The sequence below is a fragment of the Piliocolobus tephrosceles genome, chromosome 21 (genome assembly GCF_002776525.5).
Source record: "Piliocolobus tephrosceles isolate RC106 chromosome 21, ASM277652v3, whole genome shotgun sequence".
NCBI lineage: Eukaryota > Metazoa > Chordata > Mammalia > Primates > Cercopithecidae > Piliocolobus > Piliocolobus tephrosceles.
In genome coordinates, this window is record NC_045454.1 from 20,084,999 (window position 1) to 20,099,770 (window position 14,772).

The 14,772-nt window shown below is 40.7% G+C and overlaps 1 protein-coding gene across 7 annotated transcripts in view; it reads left to right on the top strand.

The window, feature by feature from the left end:
* Positions 1 to 917: 917 nt before the first annotated feature.
* Positions 918 to 14,772, top strand: part of ZNF569 (zinc finger protein 569) — a 67,735-nt gene continuing 53,880 nt past the window's right edge. For 3 of the 7 annotated variants that reach the window (XM_023229414.2, XM_023229420.2, XM_023229419.2), the window contains exons 1-2: positions 918 to 1,858; positions 3,479 to 3,641. The gene's annotated coding sequence lies outside the window, so the exon portion shown is untranslated. Of the gene's footprint in view, positions 1,859 to 2,137; positions 2,204 to 3,478; positions 3,642 to 14,772 lie in introns of all 7 variants that reach the window. The other 4 variants (XM_023229415.2, XM_026449165.2, XM_023229416.2 and 1 more) reach the window with 3 other exon arrangements.

A 14,772-nucleotide genomic window follows, 5' to 3' on the forward strand; every position in this document is an offset into this window, starting at 1 on the left:
TGGGGGTAGAGTCACAGATTAACAGCATCTCAAATATAGAGCCGAATTGAGTCTCTTAAACTTACTTCTATCTATAATAACACAGCAACAGGCTAACCTATCCTTTCCCTACACGAGGAGGTAAACTGCACAAGCGTACTACACTCCTGGCAGCCTCCCGCTCGCTACCCTCGGCCAGGCGCGGTGGCTCATTCCTGTAATCCCAGCACTTTGGGAGGCCGAGGCGGGCAGATCACGAGGTCAGGAGTTCCAGACCAGCCTGACCAATATCGTGGAATCCCGTCTCTACTAAAAATACAAAAGAATTAGCCGGGTGTGGTGGCACCCTCCTGTAGTCCCAGCTTACTCAGGAGGCTGAGGCAGGAAAACTGCCTGAACCCGGGAGGCGGAGAAGCGGAGGTTGTAGTGAGCCAAGATCGTGCCACTGCACTCCAGCCTGAGCGACAGAGCAAGAGTCCGTCTAAAAAAAAGAAAAGAAAGAAAGAAAAAGAGAAAAAACCGCCAGACCTCAAATGATCCGTCCGCCTTGGCCACCCAAAGTGCTGGGATCACAGGCGTGAGTCACCGGGTCCGGCCTATTATCTGTTTAGACCGGCCCCGTGCGGCTCATGCCTGTAACCCCAGCACTTTGTGAGGCCCAGGCTGAGGATCGCTTGAGCTCAGAAGTTCGAGACCAGCCTGGGCAACATAGTGAGACCTCATCTCTACTAACAATTAAAAAAAAAAATCAGCCAGGGGGGGTGTCCCGTGATTGTAGTCCCAGTTACTCGGAAGGCTGAGGCAGAGAATCACTTGAGCCCGCAAGTTCGAGGCAGCAGTGAGCCAGCATCGCGCCTCAGCACTCCAGCATGGGTAACAAAGTGAGGCTCTGTCTCAAAAAAAAAAAGATATTAAGACTAAAGGCATGGAGAAGTTAAGTACCTAGTCTGAGATGACACAGCTAGTAAGGCCAAGTCTGTTTAGAATCCAGGGGGATTGGCCACACTACTTTTCCCTCACGATCCCGGGTCATGAAATCCAGTAACCCTGTCATTTCGAGAAGTCCAGAAAGAACAAATACATGCAAGGTCAGAATCAAACAGCCACGAGAATATAAAACGCGACCATGGTCACACAAAAGATCACATATTCGCACGACCTCAGATGTCACTGGACATGGTCTCTCGCCCAGGAAACCCCAAACTCCAAATTCCATGGCCGAAGTTTCACACATACAGTCACACAACGTCACTCCTCCCTGTTCTAGCCGCTGCCAGGACCTTAAGGCTCCAGCTGACCCGGCCTTCAGGGGCCCTGGAGCTTTCACCACCTTCACCATGCTGTATTCTAGTCTCAGGTAGAAACCCGAAAAGACGGAACTAAATAGACTGAGCCAGGCTTCCTTCACGGACCCTGCGAACATGCAGCCCCAGCCCACTATAAGAAGGAAGTGCCTTTTTGCTGGGGGCGAGGGGGGAATAGGGCCGCGAAGGCCTCTGGGAAATGTAGTTCGGCGCAGGAAGCCCCGGAACGACTCGATTCTTAGTACGAAGTTGTGCTCCCAATCTCAGAGCTGGGCTGGCAGGAGGCCGCTCCAGCAAAACCCTAGGCTGAGCTCCCCTGCGCGGAGCTGTGAGCCCTGAACCCTGGAACGCCGTGGTGGGCTTCTCAGGACGTGCAAACGGGGAAGCCAGTCCCGCCCGGGTGAGCCGCGGGGGCCTCTGGGAAGCGTCTCCCCTGGTCTAACGGACCAAGGCTTGTGGCGCCCTCAGCCACCTACAGCCCCGGCCTCAGGGGCGCCTCTGTCCCAGCCCGCGCCGGCTGTGCCGCTTTGGCAGCGTTAGGTGTGGAATCGGGGCCTGTGTCCGCGGGCTCGGTGGTGAGTCCTCGGGAAACCGCTAGCTCTGAGCGCCGGACTCTTTGTGCTGGGTGGGAGTGAGGGCCCGCGGACCCGGTGCCCCAATCTTTGGAAGAAGACGCCGGGCGGGGCAATGCCTGTGCCTGTGGTTCCCTGAGGCAGTGGGAGTGGCGTGTGAAGGACTGTGAGAGTCTGGCGTGAAGTGACTGTCATTTGCCAGACGTTTGTCTGGCTAAGTGTGGCCCCGGGAGCGTGTCCGTAAGCGGATTTCGTGGAGGCACTTTCCCTTTTATCTTTCAGTATGAACCTGCGTGCAAACATGCGTGACAGTGGGATCTTGAATGAATGAAAAACTGTTTTTGCAAGGTAGGGTGTGCTTGTGGGTTTAGATGTGTGACAGTTGGCATTTGTGCCAGCGCTGCATGTCTTTGGCTGTGGTCATTGGAAATATGTTCTTTTTGTTTGTTTTTGTTTTGTTTTGTTTTGATTTTGAGATGCAGTTTCGCTCTTGTTGCACAGGCTGCTGGAGTGCAATGGCGCGATCTCAGCTCACCACAACCTCTGCCTCCCGGGTACAAGCGATTCTCCTGCCTCAGCCTCCCGAGTAGCTGGAATTACAGGCACATGCCACCCCGCCTGGCTAATTTTGTATTTTTAGTAGAGAAGGGGTTTCTCCATGTGGGTCAGGCTGGTCTCGAACTCCTCACCTCAGGTGATCCACCCACCTCAGCCTCCCAAAGTGCTGGGATTGCAGACGTGAGCCACCGCGCCCGACCGGAAATATGTTTTTATATGAAACATCGATAGCCTCAACACTTTATTTTTAATTTGATTTTCGTGTATTAGCTACATTGTTTTGTGTACGTACTAAACTCATTCTCCTCGTCCCCTACTCCACCTCATGTGGGGAGTAGAGTGGGGTGGAGAAAAATACAGAAAAGCTCGAAGAAAAAAAATCATTCATAGTTGTACCAGCCATGCAACTACTGTCAAAATTTACTTTCCATCTTTTCACCCCCGCCTTTGTGAATACATACGTATACGTTCATATTTTCTATATATGTGCATGATGGCTTCAAAATTGCAGTCACACTATACATACAGCTCTGTAACCAACCTTTCTTATTTAACAATATATGATTAGTATCTTTCCATTTAAAGAATCACAAATTATGCCGTCATTTTAAAGTATTTCATGGTATATGTTTACCCCTGTTGATGGGTGATTTGGTTCTCTCTAGCTTATTGAAATTATAAACTGTGTGTTTATCAGCAACTATTTGGCACATGTTTTAATGTACTTTTCTAAAATTTTTGGAGGGGGAGCAGGCTCCTAAAAGTAGAATTGATAGGTCAAAAATGTATGCTCTTATTAAAGGTTCCCTGAGCCTATCCAATTATTCTTCTGTAAAGTTCCAATATCTGCAGTATTACTGGCATAAGACTGCCTATATCCTCATACACCGTTGATAACAATGGATATTCTAAATAGTAGTAATCTTTGTTAACCTCATGGCTATAAATTAATTAATTTACTATACAACAATTGTTTGATTACTTATTGAAGTCAAGCATTTAAAAAATCTTTTGTGAATTATACGTTTTCTAAAGTAGCGTTCTGGTTTCAAATTTCTTTTCCAGAGTTCTTCATATATTAAGGATTCATTCATTCATAGACTCATCATTTATTGAACGCTGTCTGTGTAAAGGCACAATCCTAGGTGCTTGGGATATAGCTGTGAACAAAAGGCAACCCCCCTACTATCATGGTACTTACATTTTTGTGGGCCAGATAATAAACAAGGTAAGTAAATTAAATATGAAGTATATTAAATGGTGAAAAATACTAAGAAAAAATGTGAAGTGAGAGGCTATTTAGAATTAGAAATGGGAGTTTGAGTTTTAGATGGGCTCTTCAGGGAAGGCATCCTGAAAAGGTAGTAATAACGATATGAAGGAAGTAAAGGATCTATTTATGCGTAAGTGAGGAAAGTTATTCCAGGCAGAGGGAACAGCAGTTGTAAAGGCTCTGAAGTGGCAACATGCCTGTTAGTGAAGAGGCTGGTGTGGCTGAAATAGAGTAATTGAAGGGGAGAGTAGTGGGAGAGAAGAGAAGAAAGGTAGGTGGAGGGGAGGAGGGCAGATCAGATTGGGCTTTATGGCCCGTAGTACTAATTTTGGCTTCTCCTCTGAGTGAGATGGGAAGCTGCTGGAGGGTTTTTGAGCATGGAAGTGATACTATCTGCTTACAGTTTAGGAAGATAGCTTTGGCAGCTCTGATGAGAATGGCCTATGGGAGGACGAATGAGGAAAAAGCGGGGAGGTCAAGGGAAGAAGCAGAGAGACCAATTAGGAAACTACAGTTGTGTTGCTTAATGATGGGTATACATTCTGGAAAATACTTGGTTAGACAATTTTGTCCTTGTACGAACATCATGGAGTGTACTTACACAACCTAGATGGTATAGCCTCCTGCAAACCTAGGCTGTATGGCATAGCCTATTATCAGGCCACAAACCTGCACAGCATGTTACTGTACTGACTACCATAGGCAACTGTAGCACAATGGTAAGACATTGTGTATCTAAACATATCTAAACACAGAAAAGATACAGTGAAAATGCAGTATGAAAGATTAAAAATGGGCCGGGCGCAGTGGCTTATGCCTGTAATCCCAGCAGTTTGGGAGGTCAAGGTGGGCGGATCACAAGGTCAGGAGATCAAGGCCATCCTGTCTAACAGGGTGAAACCCCATCTCTACTAAAAATTAGCCAGGTGTGGTGGAACACTCCTGTAGTCCCAGCTACTCGGGAGGCTGAGGCAGGAAAATCACTTGAACCTGGGAGGTGGAGCTCACATTGAGCCGAGATTGTGCCACCGTACTCCATCCTGGGCAACAGAGTGAGATGCCATCTCAAAAATAAATAAATAAATAAATAAGATTAAAATTGGTACACCTATATATATATATTTTTGTGTGTGGTGGTGAGTGAATACGAAGGGTGAGGACATTAGTGTACACTACTGTTGACTTTATAAACACCATACACTTAGGCTACACTAAATTTATAAAAACATTTTTCTTTTTTCAGTAATAAATTAACCTTAGCTTACTGTAACTCTTTTACTTTATACACTTTTAAATTTTTTAAACTTTTTTACACTTAGCTTAAAACACAAACATATTGTATAGCTGTACAAAAATATTTTCTTTATATCTTTTTTTTTTTTTTTGAGGCAGAGTTTCACTCTTGTTGCCCAAGCTGGAGTGCAATGGCACGATCTTGGCTCACTGCAACCTCTGCCTCCCAGGTTCAAGCAATTCTCCTGCCTCAATCTCCCTAGTAGCTGGGATTATAGGCATGTGCCACCAGGCCCAGCTAATTTTGTATTTTTAGTAGAGACGGGGTTTCTCCATGTTGGTCAGGCTGGTCTCGAACTCCTGACCTCAGGTGATCCACCCGCCTCAGCCTCCCAAAGTGCTGGGATTACAGGCATGAGCCACTGCGCCCGGCCTTCTTTATATCTTTATAAGCTTTTTTCTATTAAAAACGTTTTAACTTTTGAAACTCCTTTGCTGAAAACTAAGACAAACACATTAGCCTAGGCTTACACAGGGTCAGAATCATCAATATCACTGTCTTCCACCTTATCTTGTTCCGCTGGAAGGTCTTCAGGGGCAATAAATATGCATGGAACATGCAGGAAACAAAAAACATGCATTGTTATTGTTATCATCTGCTATGACAATAATGTCTTCTGGAATACCTCTGGAAGGACCTGCTTGAGGCTATTTTACAGTTCACTTTTTTTTTTAAGTAGGAGTATACTCTAAAATGACAATAAAAATATAGTGTAGTAAATACATAAAGCAGTAATGGTCATTTATTATTATTTTCAAGTATTATGTACTATACGCATGATCAATAATCAATAATATTATCAAATACTAATACCATACACAACTGTATGTGCTATACTTTTATACCACTGGCAGTGCAGTAGGGGTGTTTTGTTTACATTAGCATCACAACAGACATCATAGAGTGTACTTATATAAACCTAGGTTACATGTGTAATGCATTGTTTTATGACGTTATGATGGCTATGACGTCACTAGGTGATAGGAATTTTTTAGCTTCATTAAAATCTTATAGGACCACTGTTGTATATGTGATCTGTTGTTGGCTGAAACATTGTTACATAGCATATGATTGTATTGTAGTACTTTAGGGAAAATATATTGGTGATCTGGACCAGAGTAGTAAAAATGGTAAGTAGTAGTCATGTACTAGATATAATTTAAAGGTAGAGCTGCTGTGATTTGCTGACAAATTGAGGCAGAGTGTGAATGAGACAAGGTGACACGATATTGTTTTTATGAGTAACTTGAATGGAGGTGTCATTAACTGCGAAGGGGAACAATGTAGGAAAAACTGACTTGGAATGTAGGAAAATAGTGAGATTTCAGTTTGGAATATAGTATGTGAAATGTGAGGATGCCCATTAGACATTCAAGTGGAGATATCAAGGTGGCAACTCGATATACAAGTATGAAGTTCAAAAGGAGAGACAAGAGAGATCTAAGGTCTAGGATGGAGACATATTGGGGAATTATCAGGATATAAATGATATTTAACACGAGACTGAATGAGATCACTTAGAGGTTAGGATAGATAGAGAAAGGTAGAGACAAAGAACTGATCTCTCTGAGTCACTCTAACATAACAAACTCTGGGAAGTAAGGAGGAATTAGCAAAAGAGACTGACAGGGACTAGCTTGAAATGTTGAAGGAACACTAGGTGAGTGTGATATTCTGGAAACCAAGAGAAGAATGTGTTTTAACAAGAACTGTGTCGGGTGCTACCGATAGGCCACGTAAAATGAGGAATGAGAAAGAAACATGGAATTTGGCAACATGAAATTCATTTATTAGGGACCCTGAAAGCAGTGTCCATGGAATTTTAGGTCAAAGAGAGAATTGGAAAAGAAAAAATTGGAGATATCAAGTCTAGACAATTCTTGAAGATTTTTTTTTTTCTAAATGGAAGAAGTGAAATGGTGTGGTAGCTGGAGTTAAGAGGTATACATTCTGTTTATATACTGATTGAAATGATCCAGTAGAGAGAGAAACTACAATACAGGAGAGAAAGCAGATAATATAAAAATGTCCTTAAGTAGCCGGAGCAAATGAGATCTCATGGCAGAGTGTGGCTGAGCTTGGACCTTGACCATGGTAATAACAAGAGAGAAGGGAGAAGTACTCAGGCACAGATACAAGTAAATGGGCAGATGTAGATACAAGTAAATGGGCAGATGTGTTGGTTAGAACTTGTGAACCTTCTCTTATGATTGTTTTAATGTTATAGTGGAGTACCTAGCAAGAGACTCAGATGAGAGTGAGATTAGTGCTAGAGTTTGAGAAGAGCAAGGGAAAGAAAATCACAGAGATTGGGACAGAAAATAGAGAAATTATGATTCTTAGGGACCATTAAAGACCCACTTAATGTTAGTATTTATGAATTTAAAGTGAGCCTATTCTGTATAGCTGTGTGTTTTTTCTCCTGCAGTGTTCATCCGCTTTTTATCCTGCAGTGTTCATCTGCATAGTTGCAGCCACAGACAGGTTAGGGGGAGATTTGGATGTAACCAGACTGTTGGTTTCATGAAGCAAAGAGGAATAATGTGAGAGAGAGGCAAAAGGAATCTTAAGTTCGAAAATAATGGATTGTTGTTTTGATTTTGGATTTTAGGCTAGGTAAGTGGAAAAGTGAGGACAGGAAGAGGGTGAAGGACAGTAAAAAATTAGTAGAATCAAGGAATGGAAGGTCCTGACAGGGTTGAAGGACTATTGGGTTGTAATATTAGAGGAAGTAAGGTGAGACATATTGAGGGATGGGCCGAGCACGGTGGCTCACGCCTGTAATCCCAGCACTTTGGGAGGCCGAAGTGGGCAGATCATGAGGTCAAGGGATCAAGACCATCCTGGCCAACGTGGTGAAACCCTGTCTCTACTAAAAATACAAAAATTCGCTGGGCATGGTGGTGTGCACCTGTAGTCCCAGCTACTCCGGAGCCTGAGGCAGGAGAATCGCTTGAACCTGGGAGGTGGAAGTTGCAGTGAGCCAAGATCACGCCATTGTACTCCAGCCTGGCCACAGAGCGAGACTCCATCTCAAAACAAAAAGAATATTTTTCATATGTTTCAAAAATAGAACAGTTCTTCTTCTTACCACTATACTGGTTTTAGAAAACATGGATGATTACTAACTAGACCCATTATTTCAGTAAGGGCTGCAAAATGGCAATATTCTAATTCTGTCATTCCTTCGTTTACTAGCTAGAATATTTTCCTAAAGAAGAAATTTTCCTCGTCAACTGTTTGTTCACCCTTAGGTACAGTTTGTACAGAAAAGGCAGAATAAATGGATTCTTTCCCTTTATATGATTTTGAGTTATTGAAGTGGTTCCCTGGCATCTCCTAGTGGGTTGTTTTTATTATTATTACCATTATATATTCATCATTTTTAGCATATTTGATGTGTTTTAAATTACTGCACTTATTTTCTTTTCGAAGCTTAAATTTTCCCATTTTTGGCTACTGTTTCAGGATAGCTTCTGAATCCTTTTAACACATCCCCAGTAGTGTTTGATGGTGTCCTACGTTTCTGATATGATAGGACATCCCCAGATCATTTTGAACATTTTCTGCCCTACGCATGAAATCAGTCTTTTCTGCATGGTGCCCTGATTGCTTTAAGTAGGAAATGGTATTTTGAGACCACAGTTATAGTGCTTGTTGCTGTTGGAATGGTTGTTGTTAGAGGGTTTTTGTGTGTGTGGACAGAGCTAGGATATATATGTATATATTTTAACAACTTGATTAAGATATAATTCATGCCGGGCGCGGTGGCTCAAGCCTGTAATCCCAGCACTTTGGGAGGCCGAGACGGGCGGATCACGAGGTCAGGAGATCGAGACCATCCTGGTCTACACGGTGAAACCCCGTCTCTACTAAAAATACAAAAACTAGCCGGGCGAGGTGGTGGGCGCCTGTAGTCCCAGCTACTCCGGAGGCTGAGGCAGGAGAATGGCGTAAACCCGGGAGGCGGAGCTTGCAGTGAGCTGAGATCCGGCCACTGCACTCCAGTCCAGGCGACAGAGCGAGACTCCGCCTCAAAAAAAAAAAAAAAAAAAAAGATATAATTCATAACAATACCTTTTACCCTTTTAAAATATACAGTTTAATATTTTTAAAAATATATATATATTCGGCCAGGTGCAGTGGCTCACGCCTGTAATCCCAACACTTTGGGAGGCCAAGGCGGGCGGGTCACAAGGTCAGGAGTTCGAGACTAGCCCGACCAACATGGTGAAACCCCAATTCTACTAAAAATACAAAAATTAGTCTGGCGTGGTGGTGCACACCTGTAATCCCAGCTACTCAGGAGGCTGAGGCAAGAGAATCACTTGAACTCGGAAGGCAGAGGTTGCAGTGAGCCAAGATCGCACCACTGCACTCCAGCCTGGGCGACAGAGTGAGACTCTGTCTCAAAATAATAATAATAATAATAATAATAATAATAATAACAACAATAATAAATATAATTGTATATATATTTTTTCATGGGGTTATGAAACGACCACCACAATGGAATTTTAGAGCATTTCATCCCTAAAGGAAACATGGTATTCATATGGGATTTATGGTACGCATCCCCTAGGTCCTGCCCAACCTAATCAACTACTGATCTTTCTGTCTCTATAAATTTCCCTATTCCACACATTTCATATAAATAAAATAATGTATTATGTGATCTTTTTTGACTGACTTCTTTCACTTAGCATGTTTTCAAGGTTCATTCCTATTGTAACAAGAAATATATTCTTAACAAAATGAGCATGATGAGTTCATACTGCTGTTTCCAATGTTAAAAATTTTAGCCAGATGCAGTGGCTCATGCCTGTAATCCCACCACTTTGGAAGTCCGAGGCGGGTGGATCACGAGGTCAGGAGATCGAGACCATCCTGGCAAACATGGTGAAACCCTGTCTCTACTAAAAAAATATATAAAAAATTAGCCAGGCGTGGTGGCAGGCACCAGTAGTCCCAGCTACTTGGGAGGTTGAGGCAGGAGAATGGCATGAACCTGGTAGGTGGAGCTTGCAGTGAGCCGAGATTGCGCCATTGTACTCCAGCCTGGACAACAGAGCGAGACTCCATCTCAAAGAAAAAAAAAAATTAAATTATAGAGTTTTAACTTTGGTTTTATTTTTGTAGCTTTTATTTGCTCAATGATCCATCTGTATATCTATATATGTATGTATAAATAAGACAATTTCAGAGCAACGTTATTAGTCCTTACAATATTCCTACAGTAAATAATTTTAACATTTCTTTATAGATCTATTTGCTGCTAGAATATATCCCTCTAGAGAAGTACAGTCTAATTACTGAACTTTAAAGTAACTATAACTAATTTCCATGTGGTTAAGCTGAAAACTTGATACATGATTAGTTTCATTTGTTTTCTTTTGCTTTTGGTTTTTAGGTATAGCTTTTGTTTCAACATTTGATCCAATTTAATTTTGTCCTATAATTATGTAAAACACTTATATGGTTGGAAAGTCAGCTATACAAAACAAGGTGTATTAAAGTGTACACAAAACAAATACAGAAAATAAAGAGAAGTCTTGTGTTTATTCTATTTGTGTCTCTACCACCCTTTAGTAACCATTTTTAAATTGTTAAGTTTTTTGGTTTTCCTTCTACTTTTTAATGTAAGCAAATATGCATAAAATGCTAGTTTACTATCCATATTTTTTTTTACTTGTCCAGCTTTTTCATCGTAAATAAATTTGAGGATTGGCTTGATAAGTTGAGTGAAAAACTTTATGGTAATTATGATTGAAATTATATTAATTTTATAGATACTATTGGGAAAATAGGCATCTTTACCATGCTGATTTTTTCTGTCTTTAACTATGGTATTTATTTAAGGCTACTTTTGTGAACCTTAATACATTTTCTTGACTATGCTCTTATACAGCTTTTGTTTGAATTATTCCTATTGTCTTGGAGTTTTTGTCACTTTTGTAAATTGTGAATAAGTTAGTTAAAATGCCACATAGACCTGCTACCACGTTTAATACGCCTTTCTCCTGGTTAAGTGTTTGCTTGGATGCAACCTTTAACTATTTCCCAGAGTTTCTGAAAGTCTGGTTTCTGACAGGTTTTGCCTGTTGGTTTGTTTTTTTCATTTCTAGGGAAGGATAGGCAACCAGTCTCATCCCTTGACTTTTTTTTCTTTTTTTTTTTTTTTTTTGAGACAGGGTTTCACTATGCTGCCCAGGCTAGAGTGCAGTGACTATTCACAGATGCAGTCATGGCACACTGCAGCTTTGAACTCCTATGTTCAAGCAACCTTACTGCCTCAGCCCCCGCAAATAGCTTGGACTGCAGGTGCATGCCACCATGCGTAGCTTCATCTCTGTACTTGTAACCTGAATGTTAAAGTGGGTTTCTTGTAGACATATATAGTTGGTTGTTTTGTTTGTTTGTTTGTTTTTTAAATGCACTCTGACAATCTGTCTTCTAATTGCTGTGTTTGGACCATTTATACTTGGTGTGATTATTTTTGTAGTTGGATTAACATCTACCATTAGCTGGGCATGGTGGCTCATGCCTGTAATCCCAGCACCTTGGGAGGCCGAGGCAGGCAGATCACCTGAGGTCAGGAGTTTAAGACCAACCTGGCGAAACTCCGTCTCTACTGAAAATACAAAAATTAGCCAGGCGTGGTGGCACATGCCTGTAATCCCAGCTGAGGCTGAGGCAGGAGAATCGCTTGAACCCAGGAGGCGGAGACTGCAGTGAGCCAAGATTGTTCCCCACTGCACTCCAGCTGGGCAACAGAGTGAGACTCCGTCTCAAAAAATAAAAAATAAAAAAATAAAAAAACCTGCCATCTTCCTGTTTTCCATTTGCTTCCTGTACAAATAGAAACTTTTTTTTATTTCTTTGGTTTCTTCTCTTCCCCCCTCCTTTGTTTGATTACTACGGTTTTCACTGAGCATTTTATATTATTTCATTTTATCTCCTGTTTACTTAATCATTTATACTTCTTTAAAAATTGTTAGTGTCACCCTAAAGTTTTCAATATGTATTTTTAACTAATCTAAATTCACTTTTGAAAAATGCTGTACTGCTTCATATGTAGTGCAGAAACCTTACAACAGCATTCCCAGTTCCCCCTTCTTCTCCATTGTTATGTCACTTGTGATGTCTCTTTCATTCATTTCACTTATCCGTGAGCTATAATCACCTAATAACATTGTTATCATTATAGCCTTTGACAAACATTTATCTTTTAGATCAATTACTAATAAAAGAACCAAAAGATTTTATCTTACCCTTCATGATTTCGTCTCTGATGCACTTCCTTTCTTTATGTAAATCCATGTTTCTGACCTATATTGTTTTTCTTCTGACTAAATAACTTTTTAACATTTCTTACAGGGTAGGTCTGCTGGTGATGAATTCCCTTAGCTTTTGTTTTGAGAAAGTCTTCATTTCTCCTTTAATTTTGAAGGATAATTTCCCTGGATAGAAAATTCTGGGTTGGTGACTCTTTTTCATTTAATGCTTTAGATATTTCATACCACTTTTTTCTTGCTTATATGGTTTCTGACAAGAAGTCTGCTGTAAGTTTTATCAATGTCATTTTATAGGTAAGGTGTTACTTTTCTCTGGGTTCCTTGAATACCTTTTCTTTTTCTTTTTTTTTTTTTTTCAGTTTCAATATGATATACACTTTTGTTTTGTTTTGTTTTGGTATTTATCCTGCTTAGTGTTCTTTGCGCTTCCTCAATCTGTGGTTTGATGTGTGTCATTAATTTGAAACATTCATGGACATTATTACTTACAATATTTCATCTGTGTTCTCTTTTTTCTCTTTTTGGTTTTCTAGTTGGGAAAACAGATGTCTATTTAATAGATACATGTTTTGATACTGTCCCACAGTTTGGATGTTCTCTTGTTTTTCATTCTTTTTCCTCTGTGCACTTTAGTTTGGGGAGTTTCTTTTGAAGTTTCTATTTTCAGGTTCACTGATTGTTTCCTCTACTGCGTTGAGTTTGTTGATGAGTCCATTGAAGGCATTCTTTGTTTTTGTTAATATGTTTTTTATTTCTAGCATTTCTTTTGATTCCTTCTTATAGCTTGCATTTCTCTGCTTATAGTACCCATCTCTTTTTCTAACTTTGTCATAGAGTACTCAAAATATTAATCATAGTTATTTTAAATTCATTGCACAAACTTTTACTGCACATCTTTTCTTATATAGGTTGTGCTGGGCAATGAAACATCAAACCATATGACCAGTCCCTGCCATAAGTGGTTCACAGTCCTACTTAGACAGATAAATCAGTGAGTGCATTGGCAGAGCAATAAATGCCACAAGATGGTTAAGCTCATGAGATACAGGAGTACAGATAGATCCACATAGAGGGATATCCCAATCAAATAATAAAGTCGTTCTTAATCTGATCTCTTTAAGAACAAGAAGGCATTAGTCAAAGGCAAGAAGGAACTGATGATCAGCAATCAAGAGATAGTTTCTAGGCATGGGAACGTAATATAGAGTAACTTTTAAGGAGCTTTGTATATTTTAAGAAAGCATGTAATTGTGTATGGCTGGAGTTTATTTTCAGGGAGTGAAAGATGAAGCTAATGAGGTATTCAGAAACAAAATTATAAAAGTTGTCATTGAAGTAAATTTAAGGTAATACCCATGTAACAAACAAGCACAGGTAGCACTTGAATCTAAAATAAAATACAGTTTTAAAAAAGGACTCCATAAAGAATATAAAAATATCAGCCTGAGCATGGTGACTCATGTCTATAAGCCTAGCACTTTGGGAGGCCGAGGCGGGCAGATCATTTGAGACCAAGTGTTCAAGACCAGCCTGGGCAACATGGCAAAACCCCGTCTTTACCAAAAATATATAAATTAGCCAGGCATGGTGGTGCGTGCCTGTGGTCCCAGCTACTTGGGAGGCTGAGATGGGAGAATCACTTGAACCTCGTAGATCAAGGCTGCAGCGAGCCATGCGCTTCTCCAGCTTGGGCAACAGAGTGAGACCCTGTTTCCAAAAAAAAAATATATATATATATATATAAAAATATCTAAGCTTTTCCAGTTTTATTTTGTTGATTCTTAAACATTATACACCAATTCCACACTCTCTTTTCCTTTCCTATTTCCACATACCTCAGTTTCTCTGTTACTATAAGCCAATACATTTTGGGCAAGGGGAGAAAAAATAAGTTTAAACAAAGGAGTGTTACTTAAGATGCATTTTATAAGGATAGAATTCTCGATTAAATCCTGAATTTATTTTAAAATTGGTTTTAAAGGATATTGTTGGGACAACTAGGGAAATATGAATAGAAATAATATATTTTATTGTACTAATGTTTAATATCTTTGCTGTGATAATGGCACTGTGTCTGTGTAGGAGACTTCTTAGTTTTTGGAGGTCATTCTGAAAGAGTTAAGTTTGAAGTCTGTGTACATGTTTTTAGAGAAGGAAAGAGAGGTAGAAAAATGTGGCAATTTCTGAATATAGGTTAAGGGTTTTAGAAGTATTCTTTGTACCGATCTTTCAACGTTTTTGTAGTTCGAGTTTTGTGTTGTTTTTGTTTTTGTTTGAGACAGTCTCGCTGTGTCGCCCAGGCTGGAGTACACTGGTACGATCTAGGCTCACTGCAACCTCCACCTCCTGGGTTCAAGCGATTCTCCTACCTCAGCCTCCCAAGTAACTACAGGATTACAGGCGCCTGCTACCACACCTGACTAATTTTTTGTATTTTTAGTAGAGGTGGGGTTTCACTGTGTTGGCCAGGCCGGTCTTGAACTCCTGACCTTGCGAT